The sequence below is a fragment of the Etheostoma cragini genome, chromosome 20, assembly GCF_013103735.1.
Source record: "Etheostoma cragini isolate CJK2018 chromosome 20, CSU_Ecrag_1.0, whole genome shotgun sequence".
NCBI lineage: Eukaryota > Metazoa > Chordata > Actinopteri > Perciformes > Percidae > Etheostoma > Etheostoma cragini.
Genome location: NC_048426.1, coordinates 12,796,619 through 12,822,768, shown reverse-complemented (window position 1 = coordinate 12,822,768; position 26,150 = coordinate 12,796,619). Strand labels below are relative to the sequence as shown.

General features: G+C 41.1%; 1 long non-coding RNA gene across 1 annotated transcript in view; it reads right to left on the bottom strand.

Annotated features, from left to right (window-relative positions):
• Positions 1-7,981: 7,981 nt before the first annotated feature.
• Positions 7,982-26,150, bottom strand: part of LOC117936366 — a 57,784-nt gene continuing 39,615 nt past the window's right edge. The window contains exon 3 of the long non-coding RNA XR_004654928.1: positions 7,982-8,660. This is a non-coding gene — a long non-coding RNA (uncharacterized LOC117936366). The remainder of the gene's footprint in view (positions 8,661-26,150) is intronic.

The following is a 26,150-nucleotide window of genomic DNA, read 5'->3' as shown; positions in this document are numbered from 1 at the left end:
TGGGCTTGTCCTCAGGCACTATACGGCTCTCACACAACACCACAGAATGCAACCTCTGATTGTGCCTTATGTCTCATTCTCACTTTTTCTTTTTTCTTTCTCATGTTACGCATTAGTTTTTTCCCTCTCAACTCATCTTCCTCTCAGTTGCTTTCTGTATTGAAGTTTTCCCATAGCTCGCCTCCTGCCTCCACCCAAGCAGCATATGGCTTCTCACTCCTCCAATCCTCCTCATTAGAGTCTCCCTGGATAACCTGAGAAAAAAATGAGCTCCTCTGTCTTCTCCTCTCCATCATAGCCTCCGCCACCCCAACCACAGGATTCATCTACTGGCGACGAGTGACCTTTGACACCAGCGCCTCGCAGGCAGGATTACCATTGAGTCCGGTTCAGGCTTTGTTCCTGGTAGCTGAGGGAGCAGAAAGGGTCTTTAATAAACTTTGGGCATGAGGCGCCATAGACATCTGAGGACCCTACTTCCCCTCACCTCAGTCACAATGTGTTGAGATCAAAAAAATCTTGAGCCAAGCTGTATAGGGGAATGTTGCTCCACTCTGTGAATGCACAATGATGATGAGAAACAATGGGAGGCTTAAGTGAGAACCAAGGGTTTTTGAAGGACTCAAATATTCTTGCAAGTGCTGTCAATTACCGTTCCATTTTTCTGTTGCTGATGGCAGACAGTTAGCTGAAAACTATGAATCGTTAGGCTAGGAAAAGTTCACCTAACTGAAGATACAAAGAGGATAAAGTAAAGTCATTGCACGTAATATGGTATAGTATAGTTAACATTTCTCATTTTCCTTTAGTGCGCTGGAAAAAGTACGGAAAAATGGGCTGAGGCCACAGGGTTTATCAGTCTGTCAGGCACATCTCTGAAGCCATCCATCTTCTTACTTGAGGTGTAGAGCCATAATAACTGTGGATTCCATATGCTTCATCGCCGTTTCCAGATTGTGTCAAAGAAGTTTAAGTGTTTTCATTTCCACACAGTTCATCTCTGTGTAACACCGCATGTGAAGGCTTAACTCGGCACAAGGCACGAGCAGAGCAGCTTAGTGGGCAGTGTGTAAGAAATCCATATCTCAAAGTAGTGCTATTTCCCCAATCAGCTGTTCATGTACACATATACATATATCTGTCTAAGTATAAGCGATTACCGGAGATGCGTGAAAAAAAGACACATGGTCGGAAAAAAAGCACACCATGCTGAGTTAAGTCATTTCTTATAAAGGAAAATATATGGAAAATATATTTATGTCACAAGGTTAAAAGTGTGCTGTTAATCACTGATACTGCAAAAGATTCCTTTCCGTTTTTAGGAACATGCAATCGTATTAAACTAATATTCCATCACATACAATAAACATCTACAATCAGAGTATGAAATCGCTACAGCAGGCCCAAAGGCTCTAACTGTAAGACCTGTGTAAAATGTGTGATAATATCTTTCTATTAGAATTGTGGTTGGAAGCTGTACAGAAAAAAACCTTTCCATGGAAACAGCTGTTGGGATTATGGAGCCTGCTGTACTAAGATCTGTCGGCTCAGGGAGCTGGGCATCGATGGATGTGAAATTCCCGGAATATCAGAAAAATTGGTGAGCCACAAATATAAATCATCTCATAACTGCTAGACATTCAGCACATCTTCTGAACATGAATCCACCGTAAAGAAGCTAATTAAACATTTGTTTTAACAGTCACACTAATCATGGCACTAAATCAGAAGTTTATCGTAACTACACTGCTGATACACACAAGAGATGATTTTCCTGGAAACAGCTACTGTAAATCCCTCCTTCCATCTTTCCAGTGCACCTGTCAGAAAACTGTTTATTTAGAAGAGGACAGAAAAAAAAGCATGATAAGATTCTTCATACAATATATTGAGATGAGTCTTCAAAATCATAAAAAGGAAAAGAAAAGAAACTAAATCCTAGAGGCCTCATCAATCACCAGTGGAAGCTCCATAGCTTAAAGCCCTGCTCTGGTTTTGTCATTGACGAAAAATGGCTCTCCATAGAAAAAATGAGCACGATCACACCATGCACACACCCTGGTCCTGTATTGATTTTTATGGTGGATGGTGGGGCTGCTGGGTAGTTGAGGCAATGCTCTCAGAACAGATGTCTAATGGTGTTTAGAGACTCTCCACTTTATCAAGCCAGGCCAGCACTGACAGTTAGATGCTGGAGGGCAATTAAAATTAAAGCCTGCCTGATTAGAATATCATATTCATCTGGATGGTAATTACTATGTCTGGCTCCGTATAAATAATTAATTATGCAAAACCCATGCAGCTGCCACTGGCTAGAGTTAACTGACTTTCTGTCAATGTCTCACAGTTCTAGAAAGGATAAAGAGATTTGGGAAATAAGCTCTTTAGCCGCTATCTGGAAGCCCGCTGGGGTGTGCATGCGGCGCCCATTGAAACAGTGGCAGCCTGCCCTCTGTGTGCAGGTGGCTTCACCAAGACATTGTGGGGTTTCCTTTTTCAAGATGTATTTAGTTTTAAAAGAAAACACTCTTTAAGGACATCCTCTTTCTCGTCCCCTCTGTCTCCTTAGCTCACATTCTGCTTGCATCTCGCTTGGTGACATAGTATTCCTCTCTCCCTCATTTATCTTTTTTTGAAAAATGAGGCCACATGCACTCTATAGAACATGATTCTCTGGTCTTTCTTTTCCACTGGTACCACAACAGTAAGTGGAGAGACTGAGTAATTAGTCTGCATTAGTAATTAGTCTGCATTTCCTGCCTCTTGTTAAACTCCATTGACGCTTGATTGCATCATCTCTGTCTGTGTGCACTGGCATTCTTAAGCTTGTTAAATCAACGTGTGTGATCTTACTTGGTGAATATCACAGCTGATTACAGATTATGCAGTATTGCTGTATTTAGCCGTATTTTCCTTTTACAGTGAATATGTTACAATTCTGGTAATAAAGAGGTCAAACATTTTCATTGACGAGAACATTTCATAACATTAGGATGACTATTTTAGATTTTCTCCCTGAACCTAGGAATGGACACATTTAATAACATTTGGAGGAAATGGATAGCCCATTTCAATACAGTAGAGCCCCGACATGACAACACATGATTAGGAACAATATGGTTACATGTGTACGTAAGAAATTGTGGTTGAATTGACATGAAAATTTTGTAGAATATGTAAATATGTGGATATGTACAACTAAACAAATGTTTCTATAGTGGGATATGTATATGTTTGTTTATGTGTATATGGAGATATACGGTACACACTAAGAGCGGACGTTTGTGTATATACTATACATAGCTCTGAGTCTTTGAGATACATACATTTCCCCGTATTTTATACCATAGTAATCAACAAATAGACCTTGGACTAATGCTTGGACTTTTGAATTATTTGAACTTACACTGACTTACTCTGTCCCCCCGTTTGTTCACCTGTGCCATTTACTTGTTTTTTGTTTTTCTTTCTTTTTCTCTGTATTGTATAACATGTTTAGTGAAATAAAACATATATATTAAGAACAACAAATGCACTCCCATTTTGGAGAGTTTGTGCTGTTAAATTGTATTGCATTATTCAGAGAGGATTTTGTCAAGGATTTGTTAAGGATTTTTTATATCAATGAGGGTAGACTGAACATTATAAACAATTCTGACAATACAATTTCAACAGTACCACAAATCAAAGTCGTCAAAAATCACCATAAAATTGATTCAACAGTTAAGCAGTTTCAACTCAAAGTGGATATGTAACCTTAGGATGTATTGCAGGGCTGTTGTATTAGACTGAATTCTGAGAAAACACAGAGAAGGTATTACAGCTTAGACACACAGTAGTTAGTTTTTTTTAAAGGATATATACATGATCCTATAGCACTTATTGGAAAGTAAGACATTTGTCAAATGATTCCCATTAAACCAATCTCTCCTGACAGATGAATATACTGTAAATGTATGAACAAATACCCCCCCCCAAAAAAAAACAGTCTGTGTTGGTTTTCCCACATTACCTCAGAAAAGACATCTCCCGTTCAGGCAGTTAGCCAGACTATTAGCAGAGTACCAGCACAAAAAACATTGTTCTGCCATCCAACCATCTCTTAAATATAACAAGGTGAAATTGCCAGAGTATCATGTGTCGCAGGAGATAATTAGAAACACAGGCGGTGGAAAGACGGGTGAGATGGCTAACAAAAAGAAGAGACGACAGCCACAGGTATAGCACATTACGTCCGAAGTATTCTTTTCTTATTAAAATTTCTAATCACGCAAATATAAACAATTAGCAAATGTTTATTAAGTGAAGCTGAAATCATGTTCTTGGTGTACACTTCATTACTGTGACCTTCTCCAAAGACATCCATAGCTCACAAATTAGCTTCATGCTGTTAAGGACGTTAATATGGTAATCAAATGCAGAAGGTTATATAAGCAGCGAAGGTTATTCCATTTCATGTGGGAGAATGTGGAAAAGGAAATTGAAAACAGGGCAAAAAGACCTCAAGATCACTTAGTGTATTTATCAACCTCAACATGTCTCCTCAGTTACTCTTTCACATTCTCTCGCACAGCATTGAACCAGAGCTAATTGTAACATTCTGCAAATGGAGCGATGCTGACGAGCTAGAAAAGTTAGAAACAGAGAAGCCTACCATGCTGCATAAATCATGTGATAAACATGCGAGTGCTCATGAACTCTACGTTCCAAAGTTTTCTGAAACCAAATTGTGTTGGCCGGGAGCCTGTAGAGCATTACCTCTGAAACCACAATTGCAGCTTGGGGACCAAGTTTGCCTCCCTGTCTGGAAAAAAAAAACTCTCAAATAAAGTAGCTGCAGATCCACATTAACAATACGTGCAGCTTTTATTTACAGCAACCAAAGATTGATTTTTAATTCATGAGAAGATGCTACAATCAAATCAACAATCACTCTCGGTTCAAGACCTGTTTTTTCACAAGCATGCACTAAGGCACTGCTGCTGCATGTTCTCTGTTGTTTAACTAATGTTACCATTGATTTTAAGGGTCCAGCAACCACTGGGATAAGGTAGCTAATTATGTTCGGCAATGTTTTTACTTGATGTATGCATGTTTTCCCTCTTAGCCCCGAGGACTTTGTGGTGAGAGATGACTTGCTACATGTGTTCTTTGATAATCTTTTCACAGTGGGAGGTTTGGTGATTATGGAGATCTCAAGGCTGAAGCTGTGGGATATAAGCTACCAAATAAGCATCATCCTGCCACTGTAGAATTGCCACGTGACGTGGAAAAAAAGTCCAGATTGTAAATGAAATTATGATGAATTAATTATGAATTATGACGTTCTTTACTTAATGCACTGGTGTAAAGTTTGTAAAAGTTGAACTCAGTTTTTGAATGCTGGACAACAGCACTATAAACTATTAGATAAGTGGCTAACAGAATACAGAAGATTGTTTAACAAGAAGGAAATAAATCTGCTTTTGACATTTAAATATCTAAACAGATAGATTTAATGTGCCCACTTTATCATTAGAGCCAAGTGTCATTCGCCAGAAGTGTTATAGAGTCAACAGACTAACGAAAATCTGCAAATCACTGAACTATCAGCCAGATCATCAGTCAATATTGTCTTTCCTGTGCTCTCAATGCTAATGTAAAACAGCCCCGGGATGGCAGCCCCCAGCTCTATCCTGGCCTCCACAAACACTTCTGGAAGGGCACCTGGCGTTGCTGGCACACTGGACCTCACCATGGGGAAGGAGGGTGAGGTTTTTGGCATAGACTCTGAGCTTCTGTTTGCAAGGTCACAGCTGCCTCATTGGTGGCTCCTGGTGCCTCGTCTGGCACCGATGCAGTGTGTGTCCTCCGCTGCCATCCAGCAGGAGGCAAAGCATCCCAACTTCCTTGTGATGGCAATTTCAGACAGCGTGTTAGCACATGTCATCAACCCAGCACACAGTCATACTACTGAGGGGTTATTCTGTGCCAGTAGGGAAAGGATTACAAGCAAAGGTGAAGAACTGGTCTCGCAGCATAGTAATGTATCCTATGCATCGGCTAGACACACACATTGGAAGACTGGATCTGTTTATTCAGTCTCAGTGTTTGTAGAGTGATAGATTTACATCTTTCAGACATCCACTAAAAAGAGAAATCGGCATCACCAACACAGACACCACAGCCGCTGATAATAAGGTGCATCATCCAGCTTCGCCCAGAAGAAGACGAACGACAGTTATGTGAGCTGAGTGTAAATGAAGTTCCCAATACTTCTCTTTTAATATCACTGCTATCTTTGGGCTCTGCACGGCACCTGCTGTGGGCAGATATCGACTGGAGGAAAAGGGGTGGGTAGGTGGGTTTGGTGGAGGGGGTGGGGGGGTAGTTGCTGGAGGATCATGGCAACCGTCCACAGAGCACCTCCCTGTTCCTTTGACTGCATGTTGAAAGGCGTGATTCCAGCCAGGGTGGGGTGTGCGTTGGGAGCTTGTTTGAAGACTTAGGAAGAAAAGCTCAGGGAAAATAAATCAAGACTGTTTCATGTAAGATATGAGATTTGCATTGAGTCTTTTCAAATGAGGCCCTTTATGTTTGAAAATGACTGACAGTCATAATAGCCGGTCGACTCGCAGAAAGAAGAGAATGGAAACAGGCAGGGAGCCAAATCTAGTTTCCTCACAAAAGCACAGCCTACAAAATAAAGCGGCGGACCAGCTGACTTCATTTTAGCACAGCTCATAATATGGAAAAAACTGGGAGCACTTCCTGTCCGAAATTGCTACATATCCAGAGTTAAAGAAAAAAAAAAACGGAATATGTTTTGGTTGCCCTAAGTGAAATAGTTTGAGGTGCAGGAGCCTCCCTACTAACAAGATCGTAAATTAGCTACACGGACAAGGAGATCGAGTGACAGAGAGACAGAGAAAGGGAGAAAGAGACAGAGAGAGCGAGAAAGAGAGAGAGTGAGTGAGAGTGAGAGCGAGAGAGAGTAAGAGAGCGAAAGAGGATAACTCGGGCTTGTTGGAGAGAAGAAAAATACTAGTGGACCATATAGGTGCATGGGCGAGTAAACTGCTGCTGATATTCTAAGGTGCACATTCCTCATATATGGCTGCATTTTTAAATTACAGCCATATTCTCTCTTGCGGTGTTATCTTTGACTGTCAATGAATGCATGTGTTTTTCCACAGTTGTGCCTATTAGCATGTCTGTGTGTACATGTCTGTAAACTGTATCACACAAACACACTATCACACACAACAGAAACGTTGCCCCACTATATATTGAGTCACCCGACTGTGACCACTTTTACTGAGGCTGAGCCCTGGTTGATACGCCAGTTCATTCACATGGTGTTGATTCCAATTACACCAGCACCGACATGTTTGAGATACACAGAAGAACCATCCATTTGCAAACGGTCTGTGTTCTAATTTGATGCTTCTGGAGTGGATGTGTTGTTTGGTAACATCTTACTGTCGTATATAGTCAGATCAGTTTGAGGAAAACAGGAACATTCAATTTCCAGCTGCAGAATGGGCAACATATAACCGTCACAATACATAGTGTTTCATCACCAGGCTCTGTGAGGTGTTGCAGGAAAAATGAAATAGTAACATGCCTGCTTATTGAAATGGTCATACTTCCTGGTTTCCATTAGGGTAATTGGCATATCTATTTAGGACATACATATTTTGGGGAAAGAAATGTGCAACTGAGCCGTAAATGACGTATGAAAGCTCTATAACATGTCACAGTCAACAGCTACTGAGCCATCCATTAAAGAAAGCCTTTTTTTGACATGTTGCCCAACTTATTTAACCGATTACCTGCCACCTGATCGGGGCCTCGGCTGCCACTGAAACCACTGAGCTGTTGTCTGTGAATTTCTGGATTTTGGCGAACTGAAACACACTTCAAAAGTACAGTAAAAAGATACACATGGTGGGTTACCGGGGGGTTATTATAGTTATTAAGCTGTACTTAAATGGAGTAAGGTGCTAGGTCATGTGCAAAAGGACAATTAAACAAAAAATCATGGTGAAAACTAACTTGAGGTAATAAGGTAATGGGGCAGAATAAAACAATAATGGCAGACTAATGGATAATCGGACCGTGCATAATAAGTGGGTTAGAGTGTTATATTTTCTCAATAATTGGGTATTATAAGTACAGACTCAGAGTGATAATGTGGATTATTTTTAGATGGGTTAATATTTTATGAAAATGTGTGGTAATAATAGGGTCATGTTTTCACAATTCGTACGAGGTACTGCACTTTCACCATTTGTATTACCTAGTGTAATACATTGAATTCTTCATACTCAGGTGTAACTTCAAAAATAACATTGATGATGAGATTACATTTACTGCAAGTGACATTTTATTCAATGATTTTTCAATGAAGATTTATAATGTGGTTCTGTTCTTTCAAAGCTATCCGTCATCTCTAGTAATTCTCTGAACACCTCTGGTGCCAATTCCAGTGAGCTGGCACACTGCAGTGTCTTGGCTCATTCCTGCATTCCTTGAACACTTGGTGGAGATCTCCTATCAGCATTCACCTGACGTTGGTGGTCTAATAGTCGGGATGACCCTGTGGAAACGGGCGTGGTGCCACCCTGGATCTTTACCATCTGCTGCGTACCGGGTGAAGAGCATTATCTTGTGATGCCCTTGAACAGGAATTAGATCAAACTAACTCTGTGACCAAGGATAGGGATAAACAGAGAGATTAAAACACTCTAGCCAAGGACAACACGTCTGAAAAGATGGGTACAAGGTTTTTAATGAACATCATTCATTAAAGCTGCAATAAGATATTTGACCAACAGGGGTCAGAGAAACTCCAAAACAAACTCACACAATCCTTGTCTGCCATTAAATGGGGCCTGCTGGTATCTTTGACCACTAGCAGCACTATGGAGCAATGTTTTAACGTTTTGGTTTCGCACAAACACACAAAGATTCACACTTTGACGATTTTTTGAATGATCAACAGTTAATGACAGTAATGAACCAACAAACGCTGCAATGTGGCAACAAAGACAGTGAATAAGAAGCAAGCAAATATGCATGTAAAAGATGCTCTTCTTTCAGCATTAAAGGAATCCGCTCGGCAAATAAGCTAAGAAATTCATTCAACCGCTTTGTTAGAGATCAATGATACAACTACCACATTTTGTAAGAAACATGTGGTCATTTCCTTCAATATTTATTTGAAATCATTGCTTAACTGAGCTATAAAAGCACCATTTTCACAAGCTGGGGTTAGGGACACATGAAAATATTACTTTTCAGAAAGGCAGTAGTGCTATTTGACTGCAGAGGAGTATAGGTATGTGTGTACCTTGGTAAATTATATGTAGGTTAGAAGTGATCTGCATGTTATGACAGCTTGAAACACAACATGGCCCAGTCAATCAAAAAATAACATCACCCACACACAAAATATTCAAAACCACGCCTTGTGCTGTAATTGTTTACATAATTTTGGCAGAGCTCTGCCTTTTCTTTAAGCAGCTGTACATACGCTGCCTAAGACTCTCATTGTGCTGGTCGGGTATACGATTCTTTTCTCTTCCTTCCTCACATGTGGAGGCAGCTATCTGAAGCGTCCACGCCGCTGGATTATCCCACTAACCACCAATCCTTTTGCAACAGTTGAGAGGATGAACGTGCCTGTTGGATCCCCTCCATGGCCTGCTGGTGCCTCTACTTCTTCTACTCTCCTTCCAGAGCAGCTCCAGGCTGGGGCCCGAATCCCCCAGCTCATCATCCACTCTGTGCCATCTTCTCTGTCTAGGCCACACCCCAGCAGCAACTAGCACAGGCAGTGTTCTAAAGCATTTAAAGGTTGAAGGGAAGAAACTGCAGGCCCAGAGGGCTTTCTTTTATATTGGTCTGTTCCTCTGTTCGTCTGTTTGTCCGTTGTCTGCCAAGTCTTGCTATTTTTGCATCCGTTTTCTGCTCTGAACATTGGCTTGCACCTGTCGGGACGGCGCAGGCGGAACTACAACTAGCTTTAAAGAGAGAGGCGGGGCTGGCATGTATGCATGCATGCCACACACAGTTATGCTAAGACACAGATGCACAGCCACAATTATCACACGTGCACATATGCAAAATACAAACATATATGCATGTTTAACCATAACAAACACCTGCCGCTAAGATATAGAGAAACACTCCCACACACATCCTGTACACACACTTTACACACGCATTGCATCTGGACATCCACATTGTCCCACCCACACAAGCTATCCTTACATCGTAGCTGTGTGAGGTCTGTCTCCATTCACTAGATTAGAAGTGGGCCCAGGAATGTTCCAAACACATGCTAATGCATGAAGACAACAAAGCCAATGATTAGGAGATGGAGCTCTCTTGAAGTCAGAATGCATGTGCAATCAGCCTGCAGGGTTTTACTTTAAACAATGCGTAATCAGACAAAATGACAGAGGGACACTGCGGGAGTGAGAAATGGGTGGATTGGTAGATGGAGAGTGAAGAGTTGTGTGTGAGCCCACATCAGACTGATGATTGGACTAATGCTGAATCTCCGCTTACTGACAGTCAGTCTCAGATGACCCTTCAGTCCACTTTTCACTGGTTGTCCTCACATAATGAGGTTAATCAGTGGACATGGAAGACATCTCTGAAAGCGACTCTGTGGATAAACTGTGTAAGTGTCTGACACACTTTTAAAAGCACAGTGTTGAGTTGTTACAATTAACAGAGAAGGCGGTTACATTAATTCTAAGAAATAAGCTTGCACAAGAGGGCAAAACCAGGAATAAGAATAAAAGACGGATCTGAAAATAAATTATAGGCAAGTTCACAATATAATGCAGGTGTATGTTTTCCTAAACAAACTAATTTAAATCTGATTTATATGCAGTTTTTAGCCTAATGCCTCAACCAGTCACAGTGGGAATGAACAGATTGGTTTCTAATGGTTATCCGATACTATGCAGCAGTATACCTATGTGTCGTTTAATAAGGTGAACTGACCTTTCATCACAGTTATAAATCAATGACATTCTCTACATTGAAGCCCTGCATGCAAATGCATAATATTATCATTCCACATTTACACACACACACACACACACAATCTACATTGCATGCAAATCTAAATTAAATACACATGTTCCAGGGCCCCACATTTGTACATGTGCTTCTCACATTAAATATACACACAGTGTCACAAACAAAGTGCCTTCCACCCAGTGGTGGTCAATGATGAAATAAAACTAAATTCATCTCCTGTTGCTGCTGCGCAGTTTGGGATAAAACATAATCTGCAATTATGTTGATAAGTGGTGATGGGTGAAGCAGAAATAGATAAAGTAAGATTGTGTTAGATTGCAGGTAGATGGTAGATGTTTGTGTTCAGGGCATTTTTGATGTTGCTTTTGAAAGGACCTGCTGGCCATTTATTCTGTAATTCAAAATCTACTACCAAGGCATAATGGCCAAGGTACAGCTCTGTAAAGAAAGTATTACCAACAGCAGAATAGACTAACAACGATAATGTCCAGATTCCACTCATTTACCTCCCACATAATGCTTCAACTCACCCCACAGCAGTGGCAATTACTGCAAAATCACAGCTAATGCCATCTCGTCTGTCAGAGAAAACAATATAAAAACAATGTATTTCTTATTACTCTGGCTCGCTTGCCCCCGCTCTTTTTCTCTCTGCTTGATCACTAAAAGTACAACCCTAAAGCACAACAGAGTGCTTCCATTGCCAGCATAAAGTGGCGGGGCTTCTTTCTCCGGCTGCTGTTCATTCTCCAAATCACAATTTATTTTTGCATCATCAACACAAAAGAAAAGGCGATAAACACTCACTGTGCGCCTAGACATACTTTCCCCTCATGGGCCCTGCCACATGCCCAGATAGAACCATAGGTCCACACAACGCTGTGTGTCTCACTGTGTATATGTGTGTGTGTGGAGGGGTGGGGGGTAGGGGGGGTATTTGGGATACGTTCCCTGCCTCTCTAATAAGCCACCGGCTTGATGCCACTGCTCTCCTGCATGGGGGTAGATAAGAACTGGCAGAGCAGTGGTGAGGGATCCCATTGAAACCCAGTGTGCTGCTAAGCCCCCTCACCGCCCCCAGCAGAACCTCAAAATGCACGCACACCATTACCACACGTGTATCCACACACACACGCACACACACACACACACACACACACACACACACACACACACACACACACACACACACACACAGAGGCTACAAAGACAGCCCCCAATGAGGTAACGTTGTGATTACAGATGCAAGCGCACAGACAGCGCATCGGGAATTTGAGGTGGAAGGAGAGTGAGAGAGGAAGGAGAGGGAGAAAATAACAAGTATTAAGTCCACTGAGACAGTATTAAAAAAGCACAATGCTACGGTTGTTGTTCAAAAAGATTGAGACTACTGAACTGAAGAATCTCTACTTTTTTTTTTCTAGTGCAGCCTTTAGAAAAAAAAATTACCACACCAGCAAGACTCATCCCACCCTCATTTGCTATCTTTCCTTTTATATATATAAATATTTTTACATGCTTCAGCACCAGTAACAATTGCCTTATTGAGGAGTGAAGAGTTTTGAATTTGTGGGGGCTAAGGGGATGATGTTTGCATATCAAACCTTGGTTTTCAAGCCACAGGGGAGTTGAGTTCTCTTCTTTAACTGTTTGAGATTAACCCCATGCAAATGGGGCAGATGCCAAAATCCAATAAATCAGCACTTAAGAGAGCCTACATCTGTGAAAAACATTGTTATGAACGCCAATCCAAACCTTCCACACCCGGTCGTCAGTAATTGCGAAACTGTTGCTTATCCATCTGTGGAGTGTTTTGTAAAAGAAAGAGAGGAGTCAGCTATTGTGCTGGAGGAAGGCTGAAGTGCTATTTGGCTTTTGTGGAGAATTCTCTCACCTCGTTAGCACATTTACCAGCGAGTGACCATCAGCTGTCCGCCATAAAAATCAGTCTTTTATTCTTTTATTCTTTTCTCTCAGCGTCTGCATTCACTTGCAAATATTTGGGTTAATAGACTAACAATCATGCTCCTAACATGGCTGACAATGGTGACGATGGATCCCATTATCCACAACAGTGTGGAGGCCTGTTTTTACAGCAGGTGTTGGTTAAAGTCTAGCCCAAATGTGCTTCCTGAGTGGAGATTTTAAGCATCGCTCTGTTTGTAGAGGATTGTTTTAAGGGTGGTGGTGGAATAATGAACATTGAAAGGTTGGGTTACAAAGTGATCCGTGATGCAGCAGAGTGATTAATCCGTTGTCACTGAATGTGGCATCGTGGATTCTATTTATGAAGACAAATCTTTTGTTATTTCAGAATTTGGGATGCAACGAGATAAAAGTGCAGTTTTTACTCTTCTTGCAATTTGATCTCACAGCACTATATTTCCATTTATAGTGAAGAAATTGGCACGGAGGATGGGCAAAAACGTGTTGCTGTTCCCTATTGGTTGTAGTCATGGTGGAGCAGATCTGGGCAGATTCCAAACTACAGTAGTACAGTATTATGCCATGCTGCTTAATGTTCTTCCAGATGGGCAGATTGTAAAGAGCCAGAGGCATCCAGAGCAATACTGGTTGTAGAGAAGCTTTTAAATGCAGGACACTCTGGATTAATGCTTACATACTAATTGCATTTAGGATGCATAGATTGCAAAGCTGAATGAATGTAACTGAAATAATTTATAACAACCTAAGAACATATGATTTGCAGTGTATTAGTATAAGGTTTTGTATTTTGACGGATCTTATTAAATCTATTCATTAGGGTTCTCTGCTTTCAGGATCAAGTTAAATACTGTTTTATGGGCATAGTTCTTTTTTTATAGATTTTTATTTAGAAATTAGGATTCTCTGAGAACAGATGAGAAGATTTACAATATAAAAGACCATTTTGTTCAATAGATATTTGTTTGTGTGTGTGTGTGTGTGTGTGTGTGTGTGTGTGTGTGTGTGTGTGTGTGTGTGTGTGTGTGTGTGTGTGTGTGTGTGTGTGTGTGTGTGTGTGTGTATGCAGCCACTACAGTTCATAAATTCACATGGTGAGTTTACCACAATGTTTATTTTCTTTGCCTGCTCCTTATATGGTGGATATTGGTGTCATTCAATCCATGCTGTTTATATTTAGTTTTGCTTCTGCCAGAAATAAGAGAGACATTGTTTTTGGTCAATTGAACATTTGAAGTAAACAAAACAGACATTTACTTACGTAATATGTAATTGCCATAGATTGTTGCTTTGACAGTAACTAATGAGCGATGCAATTTTCAGATTTCAGAATGGGGGCATCAGGTAGAGACATACATGAATGTCTCATGCTGAGAAAAGAAACCCAAAGACGTATGAGGGAAATCTAGTTGTGCAAGCATGTCCAATACAGTACTTAAAGTGTAGTCAGATCAACAGAAACATGGACATTTAAACTGGTGTGTTTACTATAAAGTTCTTATACGGCATAACATGTGTTAGCCTGTATACCCTGCACCAGTGTTTTTGGCAGTAGACAGTTTTAAGGGCCATACTGACAGTCTAAAGCAGGGAAAATCCCCCTCAGGAATTCCCCTAATACCAGAACCTCTGAGAGGGCTGGAAGTGGGAGAGCAAAATTGAATGCTTGTAAGGAGAGTAAAAACAGTGGGATTGAGAAAGAAAAGAGAGCTGCCTAGAGGAAACCATTCAGGGAAAGGTATATAGGCAGAAAGAAGCAAGAGAAACAGAACAGATTTTGAGGATTTAGTTACTGAGCCTAGCTGTCAATATTGTCAGTTCTCAGAACCAACCTGAGCAACAGTCTGTGGACTGAGCTGTCAGGTGGAGAGTAAAGGGCCGAAAACAACTTACACCGTCTTCAGATGCGGACGGATCTCCTATGTAGTAAAACAGAAGTAAAGAATTACAACTCTGTCTGCAAACATAAACAGGGTCACGGTGTATGTCTCTGTGATGGTTAATAACTCTGTGACCCAACTAAATGGAGTAAACAAAAAAAAGAGAATGTGATCTAATGGCGTTTTTCCATTGCATGGAACCTACTTGACTCGCTTCGACTCTTATTTGGTACTTGCTAACAGGTACTTTTTTTAGTACCACTTCAGTCGAGGTTCGAAGCAAGCTGAGGTGATACCAAAAGGTGAAGTGAAAACTTGCAGTCTATTGATTGGTCGGAGAGAATCTTCACCAATCACTGCGTCGTCAATGCTAGCATCAGACGGAGGGGGGGGGGGGGCCTGAACAAACCCGCTGTGTTTAAATAGTTTAGCCAGCATTTGTTTTTGTTTTTTTTGCTGCCTCCAGCTTGTTTTGAATCCAACTTGTCTTCTGGCTGTGGCAACAGCCACATGCCTAGAATCAAAAGCAACACACTTTTTGACGTTCTGAGTGTGTGTTGCGGTGAGGCGGTACTAATCTGCAATGGAAAAAGGAGGACGGGCCACCGCGACTGAGTCGAGCCGAGGGGAGTCAAGCAGGTACCATTAATGGAAAAAGGCCATAAGACTTGAATAAAAAGACATCACTGACACAAGGAGAAAAGGGTGCTCAAATGTCAAAAGACCTTAATGATTCAAGGATGTCACTGCATATGGGTTTTTAATTGAATGTCATTACATGCAGAAACCATGCCACAAAAATTGAACATTATAGCATATGGTACCATCAATCAAACCATATGAATTATTTGTCTATGGAATGATTAAGCCTTTTTAGGTTTATTTCTAGCTGTTTTATTCTTCTATTCTAGGTCTTTTTCATAACCTTTTTTTAATTGTGAACCCTTTACAGCCTTGTCTGCCTGAATGGAATTTAAATCTTGTGAATCTGTTTTTTGGATGTTGTGTATGTTTCCTTTCTCTGCTCATGTTTGTCTGTGTTTCTGTGTACGTTCTGGTGGGAGGATGAGTTCCCAATGCTGGTGCCCTCTCTGTGGTGTGTTGCAGAGCTCAGCTGAGCCAGCCTCAATCCTGGCACGGGCCACTGCCAGGGAAAATAGCAGGATTGAGCCAGCTCCCTCTGCAGCTGTCAGACTCTCTGAAAAGTGGTCCCGGAAAACCTTCAGAGGGGTCCCGAAACACTTGTGGGCTGCATGACGGCAGCCCTGTGGACACATTGTTATTGAGGTGCATAGCAGACTAAATAAAAATTAATGTGGGCCGATTTCCTTCTGCATAATGTGACAGGGCAGACTTACAATAATGTGCTTCAATACACCCGATCCTCCCATTCATCAAGTGTGCCCTCATGTCTGCTGATCCTGCACCTTCAATCTATCTCATCTATTACACAAAGAAGTCAAACCAAGATCCAATACCCGCATAAACATACGTTTTAATATTCTTAGTAGTATCTTTTTTTATCTTATAATCCAACTGGTAGGGTAACCTCCTATAAGTAACCTTTACATCATTCTCTACTGACACAGAACATACACACAGCTAGATAATAGGTACTTGTTAAAGGTTGTCTTTAGTTACTGTATGTTACATCTCACGTTCTTGTATTGTCCTATGTCTAATGTCAATAATGTAATGTATGTAATATAAAGGTATTGTATATAGCCTGTTTGTTTCATGGTATTGATAAAATTAAAGGTATAAATAAATAAACAAATGGACCAAAGCTTCAATTTGTGGGGGAAGAAAGGTTCGTTTCATGGGTCACGTCAGCTACGGAGACACCACGTGAGGAAAGGAACAACTGTGATCGGCTGCTTGAGGGTTTTCCTTTGGCTTTCCGGGAAAGTTTGACAGCATTAAGGAAGTTGAAGGAAGCCTGAGTTGTTCTCTCCTTTGCAGTAACACTCATCTACCAAAAGATGAGTTACTTCAAATCCTTTGCTCACTGCGATCTTGGCTTTCTAACAAAGTCAATGAAAGAATGTAAACACAGTTACTGTTGGAGGTATCATTTAAGCCTGAGCATGTACGATACATCCATCTAGTGTTATGGTGGAGCTATCAAAGGGTGTAATCTGACACCGAACTATAAATCAAAACCTATGCAGTTGGTATCAACAGCGGGACTCCTATTATCCCTTTAAATCAAGCTTTATACTCATTCAAGGTTTGCTGAAAAATAGAAATATAGACATAGAGATCATCTAGAATAGAGGTCACACAAAATACAGTCCCAATTAACACCTTTTTTGCCAGCTGTTTAGATTTGATAGCATACAATTCGCACAATACATAGTGTGGTTGACTTATCACTGGTGTGTATATTTATTGGTCCAGTATTATAATTATTCAGGTTCAATCCATTGTGCGTATTCTTGTTCTTACCTTACTGAAAACAAGTTTACAGAAAAGAGACACTGCCAAGAAAAAGAAGTTGTAAAATCATTCAGCCCCCTCCTTATCCTAGTTTGTGATGATAAAAACGTCTCCCCCGCTGAACAGCCAGAATAGAGCAAGTAAAAAGTCGTTGACTCATCAGTTTTGGTGAGACAAAAAGCGAAAGAGCAATCAGGGGGGGCAGGCAGTTCATAGACACCTTGGGGCCATGTCTTGTGTCAAGGCACCCGTCACCTAGCCAGCTATTTCCTCTTGTAGTGTACACACACTTAATGCCCCCAACTCCCGTCTCTACAATCCTCCCTGCATCCCTCCTTCATGGGGCCCCTCGGCCGTCATGCATATCAATGCTTTATAAGAGATGGAGGGGAGGGAACGAAGGATTGGGAAAAGTACTAAGGCAGCAAAGGCATGGAGGGAGGATTGGGCAGTGCACTGAGGCCTAGGCAACAGTCGGAATCAATCAAGTCTGGAGGATTACTGCTCCACTGAGTTGTGATCAATAGATCCTGAACACTATCCCCTGCTAGGAGGGCTGACAGGGTAAATGAGGGTCCAAAAGCTGCGCCCCACCTACCTCCCTCATCCCAATTCTCTATCTCTCCATTGCCTTCTCTCTCCCTCCCTCCTCTCAGTCACCACCCTTCCTTTGGTTGTTCGTGAATAAGGAAAAGCAAAGAGGCAAATATGCCAATTTTGTTGGTCGTGAAGAGGGCAAAGACTCAGTCTTGGTCCAGTGGTTTTTAACAATGCCAGGAGTGTTGCATATTCAGCTGAGAGGAACATCTAGCCTCTGCCCTGGGGCTTTTAGACCCCTGGGTGCACTGCTTTCTTGTTTTAGAAATAGTGAAGAAACTTTCTTCTTGGGGTAATAATGAAAAAAAAAGACAGACGTGCTTGGTCTTCCAGATCAGATTCTTAGAGTGCACTGCACATCCAAGATGTGTTCACAATATTTAACCTTTTAAGACTTAAATATAGATTTAAAAAATATGGAACGAAAGACAACAGAGAGAAAGACACACAGGTATTTAAATACAGGCAATTCCAATTCCTTTGAGTCTCTTTAGTGGAGGAGATAACTTTGTTACTTATGATTCTGAGGATTTTTGTGAATAGAGTAAAGAAGCCTCGTCAAACGATGCACACATCTGATTTGATGAACAAAGTGTTTGGCTGATTGACAGGAAGATTTTGGGCTCTGACACCAATCTCAGCAAAGATGACTTAAAATTTTGTAAAGTGAGATCATGCCTCGTCCCCACCTCCTTGCTTCTGTGCAAAACACATTAACCTGTGCGACCAGCAGATGGCAGTCCTGTTATCCTGATCCAGTGGTGTGAGCCTGCACGCCTGCAGGCAGAGTTTTGGACTGTTCAGAGTTTAACTATGTGTAAAAGTACCCCAGTTCTCAAATGCCTGGCGGCTGAGGGAGAGGGGGAGAGAGAGAGAGAGAGAGAGAGAGAGAGTGGGAGGCTGCCCAAATAACAGGTTCCCTGGCCCCGAGCCAACAAACTCACAAATACTCGCACATGCTGCAACATAACAATAAAACACACTATTCTTCTGTTAACGGGCAATCTGTGTTGCCACGAACATTTAGTCTAATAACTGTTACTGCTGTGTAAATGATGTCACAGGCCTGTCATTGTCTGTAAATTATGTGACTTTCTTTGACGGGCCTTGTTGTCGATGAGCCACCTTTTTACAATGCAACCAAGTCATCTGCCTCCCAGACTCATAAAATAAGTAAGATACTTTGCCATGCAAAGGGGGGAGGGGGGTGCACATGTTTCTGAAATTAATGTTTCTGAAACTGCAATTTTTCATCTGATGATCATAAATGACCTGTAACAGCAAACAAAACTAACAGTGAAAAGAAAGCTTCCGGGTCTGATTTTTCCCCGGGAAGTCAAAAAATGATTTACAGCAGGTAGACCAGATCTAGAGTCACACATTCTGATGGGTCGCAGATTTTAAAGAGAACACCAGAAAAGCCTGTGTTAGCGTATCCATCCAGGTAAAGCAGGAGATTTCTTTATATAGGCCTAATTGTATTTTATTTTAATATTTGATCTGCTGTAGTTATGGCTAATACTGGGGCAGGGCCATCACAGAAAAAAGGGAAATTAAATGAAGACCAACTAAAAGCTTAAAGAGAGAGGGACAGAGGACGGGCGAAGACCAGAGTCAATCACAGTCAAGCTTTCAACAGATGAAGACAATTATGGGATTGTAAATGATTCAATACCGACCACAAATTGGCGCTACAGTATGTAATATGTCTATTTCATTCACAAAATAACTTTACAATTTGCAATTTGGTAGTACATCAGTGGCGTACATTAAATTACGTCCCCCTTCCATTTAGCTTCCGGTTTTTAATGGTGTTAGTCTTAGGCGTTTTTTTGAATGTATGCAACACTCTAAATGGACGATTTTCCATCTGAGCAAAACATTCATTACATCAATGTGGCCTCCCGGTAATGCAAACTCATTAATACAAAGGGCAATACAACACTGTGAAGAAAAGACTTTGGTGTGGTAAAAATACTTTTGTCCAAAGTGGCCGCTAGAATCAAAACTGAAAGTTACAAAGTTTTTTTGAGCAAGGGAGAAAAGTCTAATGTCTTTAGAGTGTGCTTAATACACTGTACAATGGCCTGAGTCATTCCGAGCAAGCAAAAGCTTACATGCTAAAATCCATTGGAAGCAGCGACATTTCACAGAACTGCACAGCAGCACACTGACCCAGCTCCAGATGAGCAGGACATGAGATAGAAGAAAAGATTCATTTCATTACCGCAGTAATGAGTGGAGAGAACTGAAAAAAAAAAGAGTTGCTGCCAGTGACCCTGGCAGCATGCTGTAGCTTACCTGCAAACTTGTAGCAGTAATACCTCCAGTCAGGTAATTAGTTATACATTAATACGCAGAGATGATCTAATCGCCCCAATTAGGGAACGACAGTGCAATGACTCACAGGGACTAAACTGTCAATTTCTTTACCGCTAACTGAACCCACCAAGTCAACCTGATCTGGATATAGTCATATACTTCAGTTTTAGTGCACTACTGCTCAAACCTATTTTTGATACAAGTTAGTGTGTGCAAGTTTCTTTTTTGCAACATATTCCAAATCAAACATATGCTTGCTTGGTCATCTCTCTAGAAAAGGTCCGCTCTGTGAAAAACAATTACCCAGCCCATGCACCTCCCAGGTCAGCACTGGAGTGTGAAAATGACCATCCAGCTCTCCCAAGTGTATGCCATGCAGCACAGAGCCAGAGTGCATCTGACAGGACAACGAGAATCAACAAAAAATGATTTAGAGTTAAAATTAGTTTTCTTTTTTAAACAAAGCCACCATTGTTTCTCTACAGGTGTTGTCTTAACCCAAGTCCCCTCTGCCCAGAACGAGTTTTACACAATCAGCAGTTTACCACAGTGTAGGCATAGTAAAAAGGATGTATGGAGAGTTACCTCATTTGTGTGTGAGAAATGCAGGCTTGCATCATATGATCCACATTTTCATTCACTGGGCTTCAGGATACACTAAGCCGAGACAAACGTAGGATTGGGCATCGAGGACAAAAATATGTTTCTTCTAGAATCGGTTCTTTATTGGAATCGTTTGGAAAGGTTTAGAGGATTTGGTTTCAAATCTGATCACCGCTTCCAAATTTACTATGCGCCGGTTTTGGTTTCCGAAGCTGCCAGGTGCTTGTTGTGTTGCAGCCTTGGAGCGCGGTAAGCAGCGCTTCAGTGTAGATTCATTTTACATTGAAAAGGTTTTGTAAAACTGCAAACCACCAATGAATCAAAATAATATGTTAACAAAAATATGCATGTGACCCGTTTTAACTCCACCCCTTGGAATAGAGAATCGAGAACAACCGGAATCAAAAGGAAGAATCGGATTTGGAATCAGATTTGTTAAAATCCAAACGATGCCCAACCCTAGACATACAGTGAAAAAAGTGTAGAAATGATGGTTTAAGTGGCATTTATTTGTACATTTCATGTGTATGTATCTAAAGGGCGTGTGGCTCTTTCAGCACTGGACTGGAGGATGGATTTGTCTCATCAATGACATGTACACTTAGGGGCTTATGGGCAAAAGCCTGAAACCTAGCCAGAAATAGCTAATGAGTGCCTGTGTGCCATTAGCTAAGCCAAGACTAAAATACATGCATTATTGACGCACAGAAACACCACAGCAAACTACTTATATCCCAGGCCTGTCCTAATCAGCACCAGCCCATGACTCATACTGTGCTGTCGGTTTGATACACAGGATGAAAGTCTGTCACGCTGAATACTACCTTCAATAAAAACAGAGACGTAATGGCAATATGCCAATCAAATTGCTTATATGAGTCTGTTATTTCACTGTGTTCCCTCATGTCTGGCGATTTGCAAACAGTCATGTCCCAAACTCGCTGCAGTACAGTAGAGAGGTATGATCTAAGGCGGCTTGATTGGAACGTAGTGTACTGTGCCCATGGGACTCTGCAGGAAGCATCTATAATGTGCACCAGCCAGGACGGCGGGCATGTGTTCTTGGCTACATATTTACAGCTACAGTATAGAAAAGCTTCGGCCAGCTTGGCACAAACACATGGGCAATCACTTACTTGTTGATGCTCACACACACACACACACACACACACACACACACACACACACACACACACACACACACACACACACACACACACACACACACACACACACACACACACACACACACACACACACACACACACACACAGGTTTTTGGTGCTAGCTTTGTGGAGACTCGTCATTGACATAATGCATTTTGTAGCCCTTTAACTTAACCTTAACCATCACAAGTAAATGCCTAACTTTAACCCTTACCCTAGCCTAATTCTTACCTTAATCCTAAAACCAAGTCTTAACCCCCAAACAGCCCTTTAAAGTTTTGGGGTCCAGCATTTTGGCCCCACAAAGCTGCAGGGACCCCACAAGTATACTGAGCTCACGGTTTTTGGACCCGACAAATATACCAAGATTCCTAAAAAAAAAGAAAACTGTAGTCAATTAAAAGTTGGGCCTCGGATAGTGGCCGGGGGCGTTTTCAACACGGACAAATAAAGGCCAGCCTCAAATAAAGGCCAAGGAAAAAATAGTGTGGATAATCTGCTAAATGCCGTGACGTACTTTTCCACAATTAAACCTAAAAAGTTTTAAAGTATGCAGAGGAAAACACCCGTGAAAAAGCTGCGAGACGTTTGACATTGACCACAGGAGGATCCGATACTGGAAGAAACCGAAGGATGAGCTAACGAGATTAGCCGACAGGAGCAGAGCACAGCTAGCGAGCTGGGGGTGGGAGGAAAAGAGTTAGCCTGGAGCTAGAAACGACGCTAGCTAGCTACCGTCTGAACGTTAATCTGTACTGTACTGTACTGTAATTAGTACTGTATGCTCGCATTGAAATATACTAGCAATCCCGTAGTACCTATATTTGAAATGATTTAAATTAGTTATTTTATATTAGATATTTATTTATTTATTTTATTATATATTGTTTATTATTTAAAACAATTATACTTATCAAACAGATGTAATTAGAAATTAAGGCCTGCCTCTAATAAAAGCCTGCTTCAAATAAAAGCCGGGTAACTTCTGCGGTTCACGTAAATAAAGGCCCCGGCTTTTATTTGAGGAATTACGGTAGTTAAACAAGACCACACACAGAGAAACACACACAGACACATACACACACATAGACACACACTCAGACACACAGGGTCCCCCCGTGTTGACTGCTGTTACATCCTGTGGCTTCACTGAACCGCACCAGACAACATCTTACAGTCCAGTATTTCTTTTCCTGCTCACTCGCACCCTCCCTCACCCATCCATTCCCTCCTTCCATACCTCCTCCCATGCCCCACAAACACTCTTCTCGTGTTTGCCTTTCATTAGCTTTCATCTCTCCAGCTTATTGAACTCCTCCACTGGCATCAGAGTGTGATGCTTTGATGGTGCGGCCGCTCCTCACCATAAATCCATATTTACCACCTTTACATATTTCCATGCTAACAAATGATTTGCGATGTCTGCCATACTTAGGGCATAAGAAGGACGTACAGTTTATTTACATTGCACAGGTCTGTTCAAAGGGCCCCACGATCTCCAAGGTATGCAGGAGACACCTGAGGTGCACTCACATACAGTACGTTCAGTTTTCCTTTGTGTAACTGCCCAAGAAAGAAAGGCTAAAAAGTGTTTAAATACTATATCTGTCTCTCCCAATCTCTATGATAAAAACCAGAAAGAGATGGTGGGAGAAAAATGTTTAGGCCAGTGGGCTGGTACGGTAATTTAACAAAAAGCTCAGTGGGGAAACTTTACATATATTGATATAGATATACATAGCATTTCACATTGTGTTTTCTTTAAAGTACTGCTTTCATCTCTTTACACCACCTTCCCTATAATAACACAAACACAGACACACACACAAACACACACCTCTATGGAGTACAGAGTATTTCATACTGTAGTTGTGTGGTGCTGTTGGTCTAGTGGATTTAGTTTCCTATGGGGATGTGTGTTTTCAGGTGCTGCACTGTCCCTTCATAATGGAAGAGAGAGCCCTCTGCAGTGTCCATGTGATATAAAGCGTTCAAAGCCGATTATTTGCTCTTGGGCACTGGTGTTCATACAAGGTTGTGTCCAAAACCGTTCACTTATACACTGCTCACAATATTGTTATTTCTATGTAAAAGTCTGTCGGCTGTATTAATGAAAAATAATAGTCTAAAAACCTATTTAAGACATTGCTCTGTTTTCTTTTTACAAATATATTTCTTTCCCCACAATGCAACAGCTCACAAGTTTAGGGCGTGTTAGCGATCAAATCATCTCAAGACACTTTTATTATCCTCATGTCCTTGCTCTGCAAACTACTATTCCATTCAAGTATCTTTCCAGCAGACGGACAAAGTATTTTCAGCCTGCTTTGTTGTGCTGAGTAAATACTGTCTCAGTGCACAATTATTTAGGAAATATTGGCTTAGTGTTACATCACAACATGAAACATGGCAAGGCCTTGCACATTTGCTTTAACAAGATTTTACCATCAGCATCTTGTTAGAAACGTGAAGAAAACATGAAAAAAACTTTTCTGTGCACCCTGTGGTCTTAGTAGTTTTGCTTTGTGTGTCAAACCAGTCAACAACACAAGCAACCCGGAAAAGCAGTGTTATTTAAACATCAGAACAAAAGTCTAATGTTAAAATGAATAACTTGCTATGCAAATGAGGCAAAGTGATGGGGGCCTTTTATTTGAAGTTGAACCTTTTGTTGTCAGCTCAAACTGTACTCTGTTTTTAAACCCAGCAAGAGACCTTTTACACATTTAAATGGGGAATTTGGCTTTGAATAATTCAATAGACTAATCCACCATCACTGGTGCTTTAGTCTGTGTGGGCCTGCTGTTCGGAGCTACAGTCGGTTCGTAGTCAATATACAGAGATTGAAAGAGATGGAGAAGGACAGACACAGAGATACAGACACAGGCAGACAGAAGCAGGGGTTAGGAAAAAAGGTGAAGGGGGGTACTTAATGTTAATTACAGTGTGCTTAATCCTGGAAGCTAAGAATGATGTCATGGGGGACTGTAGCCAATGCTGTAAAACAGCACCTAATATTAGAGAAAAATAACACGTTCCTTGTGTATTAAACAGCAAAACAAGTTGTCCAATAACAACTTCCAACTTTCCAATATAATAACAAGCAGAAAACCAAGCCCACGTAACTTCCAATAGAGTATTATAAAAACAGGCATTTACACAAAGGAAGGAAGAACGTGGTCATACTTCAGACACATGGCTCCCTAGTGTGTAATAAAGTAATTAAAGCAAATAATTGAAAATATATAAAAATGAGAAATGTGCTTTTAACTGGCTTTGTGTATTCAATGTTATGATCCTTTTAATGTAGCCTGCTTTATTGTTTTCCATTGCTTGATCATCTTGTTTCCATGTGTGTATGTTCTTTCCATTTGATCCTTCACTGTGAAGCACTCCGTTTCCGTTTAGATATGGGTGCTATAAACTAAATAATTTCTGATTACCTCTCAACGTTGATATGAATGCTTGTGATGGTTTACAGGTGCATGTGTAATGAATTAATGTATTAAAGACACAACAGGTGCTATAAAAAGCTACCACTGATTGCGCGTGCATGCATAATGGCTGCAAAGACCTCAATATGGCACATCTGGCCCGCATGATTTGGGAAGAAATAAAATCACAATTTTTTGGCTTAGAATTGATATCACAATTTTCTGCCACGATTAGTTCGACCATGACAAAACAGTATTGTGTAATAATAACTCAACAAAAACATCATACAATTTTAGAAATATGTATTCACAATGTATTCAACATTGTGCACAGTAGAAACAATGTACATATGATGCTGAGCACAGCTGTTTAAAGAGTCAACACAAGACGCCACAGTAAGTGCAGAATGTGTTGGACGTGTTCCAGGAGAAAAAAGTAAACAGCCAACAGACTAAAGAAGACAGACATCAACAGGTGTTTTGAACTTTGGTTCAAGTAAAGTGGCAAACTTTTTGAAGTCAATAGACTCACACGGTTGTGTAGACATCCCAGTATTAATCCACGTATTAACCCACGTTCCCTCCCGCTTTTGGTGTTATTGGGTCGCCAATGAAAAGAACGCCTGTGGTGTTCTCTGTCCTGCTGTTGTCTCGGTCATGCTGCTGGTCCTACGTATCCATACATCTATGCCCGTAACGTTACCGGGGTTAGCTTCTGTTTCGGG